The sequence below is a fragment of the Microtus ochrogaster genome, chromosome 17 (genome assembly GCF_000317375.1).
Source record: "Microtus ochrogaster isolate Prairie Vole_2 chromosome 17, MicOch1.0, whole genome shotgun sequence".
NCBI classification, from domain to species: Eukaryota; Metazoa; Chordata; class Mammalia; order Rodentia; family Cricetidae; genus Microtus; species Microtus ochrogaster.
In genome coordinates, this window is record NC_022019.1 from 7,672,908 (window position 1) to 7,678,480 (window position 5,573).

At 51.3% G+C, this 5,573-nt stretch overlaps 1 protein-coding gene across 1 annotated transcript in view; it reads left to right on the forward strand.

Moving 5' to 3' along the window:
- Positions 1–1,235: 1,235 nt before the first annotated feature.
- The window catches only part of Lats2 (large tumor suppressor kinase 2), a 50,813-nt gene continuing 46,475 nt past the window's right edge, over positions 1,236–5,573 (forward strand). Inside the window, exon 1 of the mRNA XM_005355427.2 lies at positions 1,236–1,552. The gene's annotated coding sequence lies outside the window, so the exon portion shown is untranslated. The remainder of the gene's footprint in view (positions 1,553–5,573) is intronic.

Here is a 5,573-nt window from a genome sequence, read left to right on the forward strand (position 1 = left end):
TTACAATCTAAACCATGACACCATTTTATAGCATTTTTTATTTGAGTAAAGTTTTTCTTTCTTTTGTTTTGTTGTTTTTCTTGTTTTTCAAGATAGGTTTCTCTGAGTAGCCATGGTTGTCTTGGAACTCACTCTGTTGATCAGGCTGGCCTCGAACTCAGAGAAGCACCTGCCTCTGCCTCCTCGGGCTGGGCTTATAATTGTGCACCACTAACAGTTGGCTTGATCAAAGTTTCTTACACCTTTAAAGGGCAAGAGGCAAGAACTTTAAACACACAGTGAAGGCTGCCAGTGTGCTTGCAGTGGGGGGAGGAGTACACAGGTGAGTGTCAGTGGGTTCCTCTTCTACAGACTAAATTGTTGGCGATGCATTGGGTTCCCATCACCCTGCAAGATGTCAGTGTAAGCACTCAGGGTCAGACTGACAAAAGAAAATGAATGCTAATTATTAAAGTTCAATGGGTGGAGAAATGAGAACTGAGGAGATTCTCTGGAAGACAAGGGATTTGGGAAAGGGGGCAGTTCAGGGCTAAGGGTTTGGCGAGTGGTTTAAGCAATCAGGACAAGAGTTCCGCTGAATTTAGTACAGGAGAGACAGTTTGAGTTCCTTTTCCAGTCCAAAAATAAAATAAAAGCTGGAACAAATGATCTTCGTTATTGTTTCTTCCGGAATTGAAACTTCAAATGTCACGATTGTTAATTAAAGAGGAAACCAGGTTGACTTTTAAAAACCATTAGTCCTCACCATCACTTACCACAGACTGTAGGTGGTGGGAAGTGTGATGTTAGAGAGCCAATAGTAGATGGAGGACTTGGCTTCCACGCTGTTATTTCTTCTCAGCATCTGTCCCTGGACCAAATCCCCAAATGGAGGCTAAAGGAGTGGCCGAAGTGTAAGCGCCTGTCTCTCTGGTTGGTTAATAGTGTTCTGTTCTATAAAACCATAAGGCACTTTGCAGAATGCGTGCCCGGGGAGAGAGCTGGTTAAACTGGGTCCTATTAAGTAAGCACGGATTGTCAGGCGTCCCGGTTTTTTATTCGGCCACCCGGTCTCAAGAGCCGGCTCTACTTTTCGTGGCTGGCACAGGAGCCCGTGAACTTTTTTTTTTTTTTTTTTTTGACTGGTACGAGGAGCTTGGGAGAAGCGGCGACTTCCGAGGCGAACCGCGCAGGGCAGGTGGCGGCAGCCGGGCCGGGCGGCGCAGGAAGCGGCCGGCGGGGCGGAGCGGGCGGGTGGCGGGGAACAAGGCCGCGGGCGCCCCGCCCGGGCTGGTGTGCGGCCGTGAGTGACGCGGGAGGAGGGGTCACGTGACGCCCGTGGAATGCCAACAATGTAGCGAATGTCCCGCTCGGGTCTTCGCGTCGGAACCGCGGCGTGAGCGCCCCGGGAAGATGGAGCCGCCGCCGCCGCCAGCGCCGCCACCGCTTCTCCGGGCTCCCCCGACCCTACGGGGTCAGCAACCACTGCCGCCACCGGCGCCCGGTCTCCCGGCGCGCGAGGTCCCGGAGCCGCGGGCCAGGATGCCGCCGAGGGTGTAGAGCGCTCCCGGAGGTGAGGGACCGCGGTCGGGAAGTTTGTCCGGACGGGGCTCCGCCCGCGCGGTCCCGCCCGGTCCCGCGGTCGAGCCGCCCTGCGGGCCGCGGAGAGTCCACCGAGCCGGTACCGGGCGGGTGCGAGGCAGTGGGTGGAGGCGGTGGGACGGCTTTGTTGTGCTCGGCGGCGGCGTCCGGAGGCCGAGACCCCGCGTCCCGCGGCGCCGACCCCGCCCAACCTGGGCCTCCGGAGCGCCGCGCCGTCCACCACGCGCGCTCGCGGCCTTGCGCGCCGTCCCTCTCCGGGCCCTCGGCGGCTCAGTCCCCGCCCGGTGTCCCGTCCCTGGCCGCGCCGTCCGGTGCGGGGCCGTTGCGTAACGCCTCTCCGGAGCCGACTTCTGCGCGGCCGGCCTCGGCTGCTCCTCCCCTCCGCCACTCTGCGGCCTGAGTTCGTAGTGCTGGTCCCCAGCCCAGGTCACCCACACATGAGCAGCCGCCTGCGGGGCCCGGGTGACCTCCGCTACCGGCCTCGTACTCGAGGCCGCCGGGTGAAAACAAACGCCTGCGAGGGGACGGGAGAGAACGGGGCGTGCAGATTTTGTTGACAAAAAGTTTAAGGGAGGACTTTTACTTCTTTAAACCTTTTCTGCGTGCTTGTAATGTGGCTGTTTATTTAGGGTTTGTGGAAAATCTTGCGCCGTATTTTTAGTTTAACCCTTGGTTAAATGATGCTCACCATTTTTGAGGGCTAAATCTGGAGATTAAGCCACTTTTTATGATTCCCCCCCCCCTTTGGCAACTGTTGTAATAAGGCGTTAACAAAAATCTCCCAGTACAGGAATGTAGACGCTGCTTAGGAAGCCTGTTTTAACTTAACTGCAATTAACAAAACATTACAGTATTCGGCCTCATGTAAAATATCGTCTCGTTATCCCGGTCTAGAGAAGACTGTGCAACAAATCTATCATGGTTCCTTTGAAATTGCTGAACTTTTACCGCGTTTCAAGTGTCAGCTGCGTATGGTACCAACAGAGGCTGCTGTGCAGTTCCTAGAACAGTTACAGAATCCCCGAAGTTTTGAGCCAAGAGTTATATTCTTCAGCCTCTCCATCTCGTTGGAATAGTATTAAGTGTGAATTGGAGCTGTCTGTCGGTATTTCTTTTCTTAGCAAATCACAGCTTTGGTGGGAGGGACTTTCAGTGGTGGGCGGGGAACACGTTACAATAAAATGCCTTGTTATTTTAAATGCTGTGTTGTAAATAGCCTGCCCTGTGTTCTTAAAGCCCACTGCAGAGTGGAATGGAGGGGTTGGAACTGGTAAATCCACCCTAAGCGTGTATACGAAAGCTTTTGGGGAGCTTTGTGGGGGGAGGGGTAACGTGGGGTGAGGGTGTTGTGTTTGTGTTGGGAAATCCAGACCAACACAACGTTTTCTATTTCGTGCTTGTAATATGAAACTTCCAGGCAGTATTCTATACTATTTAAAAATAGTATGCTCGAAGGACTGCAGTTGATGGAGGCAATGTATTTACATTGTCTTGACTAAATCAATTCTGCAAATGGGTAGACTTTAAAGTAGTCCTCAGAGGTCAGCTTTGTGGAAGCTGTAGGAATTCCCAGAAATCTCCGTCCTTCTAAAAAGCCTGTGGATTGCTGATTCCCCTGAAGCAGCGGGCGTGCGGAGAAGTACCTCTTCCAGTGGTAGAGGGCTGTTCCTTTCCTCAGTCAGTTCTGTGCCACCCTCTGAGGGCGCCCTGAGTGTTTAAGGATCTGCTTGGGTTGCTGCTGTCCCTGAGCTCAATGTTTTGAAGCCGAATGGTGCTTGATTTATTGTCTCATCTTGAAGGTATAATAAAACAGTAATGTTGGAAATCAAGATAATTGGTGGTGATGCTAAAATTAGGAAGTAAATTTGGCATTCCTTAACGCTTGCCATTCACTTGGCAAATACTTTATGTTGGTTAATGTCTAGACTCAGTCAACTTAATTGTAAGAGTGGTGGGGTTTTTTTTTTTTGTAAAGTTAATAAGTACTTTTTGTTTATGTGCCAATATTTGGCATACATGGGATTTTTCTGGCTGAAGAAGGAAAGCCGTTTTATTTCATTGCTTTCCTTGTTGGCCCTGATTGCTAAGATACCATTGCAGACTGCACAGATCTCCAAGTCAGACCTTGAAGAGTGGAAGTTGCTTTTGACTGAAGTAGGCCTGGGTTTAGACCAGGAAGCTCCCTGCCTCCAGCAGTTATCTGGAGCCAGAATGCTGAGAGCTAGCGCTTCCCATTACTAATGAACTCCACCCAACCTCCTGGCTCTTCTGCTTTATTTTCTCAAATATTAAAAGTCTCCCAGACAGCACCTGCCCCCTACCCAGCATTGTCTGTCTCCCTGGATATATTCTTCACTCGTATGTTCAAGCCTTTACGTGGAAGTTGGAGACTCCAAGATTATTAGCTCCACACTCCTCCAGCAGCCAGAACCCTTCAGCTCTTCCTACCCTCCCGAGGGTTTTCTCTAAGTGGTCTTCCGCCTGGAAGACTTTTGTGTCAACTGGCGGACACACACGCACATGTGCGTGCACACGCCTGTGCTTTGCGCGCATGCGCGCGCACACACACACACACACACACGGTTCTTTTTTTTTTTTTTTGGTTTTTCGAGACAGGGTTTCTCTGTGGCTTTGGAGCCACACATGGTTCTTTAGCTGGGTTGATCACCGGCTGTGATTCTCCAATGGGATATGAATTCTGACTCCCAAGTGGGGAATACGGGGGAACTTGAGAGGGGTGGGTGCAGAGGAAGCACAGCTTGCTCAGAGATGTGCAGCCCTGCTGGGAGTGGCCTGCCCTGTCCTCTTTAGCTACTCATTCTTAGGAATTCTGCAGGGAGGAGTGCATTTGGCTACTCTGGCCACTGCACAGGCACCCAAGGCTGTATGCTGGTTATTGGAGAGTGGGAAAATGATGTTTTCCTGAACCTCTAGGTAGATAGTCGCTGCCCTCCTTAGAGCAGGGACAGTTCAGCCTGTGGCCTTCCGGCCTGGATGGGACTGGGGTAGTATGCGAGGCTGACATTTAGTGTCTGGCTCAAGGCCTGACCTGTCCACTTGATTTAGTTTCGTCGTTGCTTATAGTGGGAATGTGATTTAAATAATAACTGGAGGTTTTGGTCTAAGAAATAGTGTTTTAAAATACCCACTCCCCCAAACCCCTGAACCATGTGAGCAAATGAAGAGAACTGATAGCGGGGTGGCCTATGTTTGCTCTTCCAGTGTGGGGGCATTAACACAGCCCGGGCCACACAGACCATGTTACAAACAAGGCTGGCACACCGCCCCAAGCCTGTGACCTGCGTTTGAGTCCCCAGAACCTACATGGTAGAAGGAAGGAAAGAGCAGACTTCTGTAAGCTGTCCCTGACCTCCACAGGTGTGCTGTGATGTTCACACACGTACATACAAAGGGAAAACAATTTTATAATTAAAATAAAACCCCTAAATTAAACTAGAGCCAGTGTGTGTCATTAGCACTCTCCTACCAGGTACAGGTTTTGGCTGGTTCGGTGGTTGCTGGTTGGTGTGTGTATGCAGCCTGGGTTGGATTGGGAAGCAGAAGGGAGAGTAAGAATCCTTGGACATCTGCTAGCATTCTCCGGGATCAGGCCGAGGGCTGGACTGGGTTTGGGAGGAAGCATGGAAGGAATGCTTAAAATGCCGCACTCAGTTGCTGGTCGGCCCAGCTAAGCAGAAGGTCTGCTAATGGGCTCAGTTTTGCAGTGAAGTGCTTTTGTCTTGTGAGTTGTTACAGGTTTTATGTTTGGGGGTCTCTGTTTCGCTTTTCTTTGAGTTAGGGTCTCTTTGGGAAGCTGTGGCTAGCCTGGAATTCACCATGTAGGCCAGGCTGGCCTGGAACTTTCGACAGTCTTCTTGTCCTGGCTCCTAAATGCTGGGATCGCAGGTGTGAACTGACTAAATGCTGGGATCGCAGGTGTGAGCTGACTAAATGCTGGGATCGCAGGTGTGAGCTGACTAAATGCTGGGATC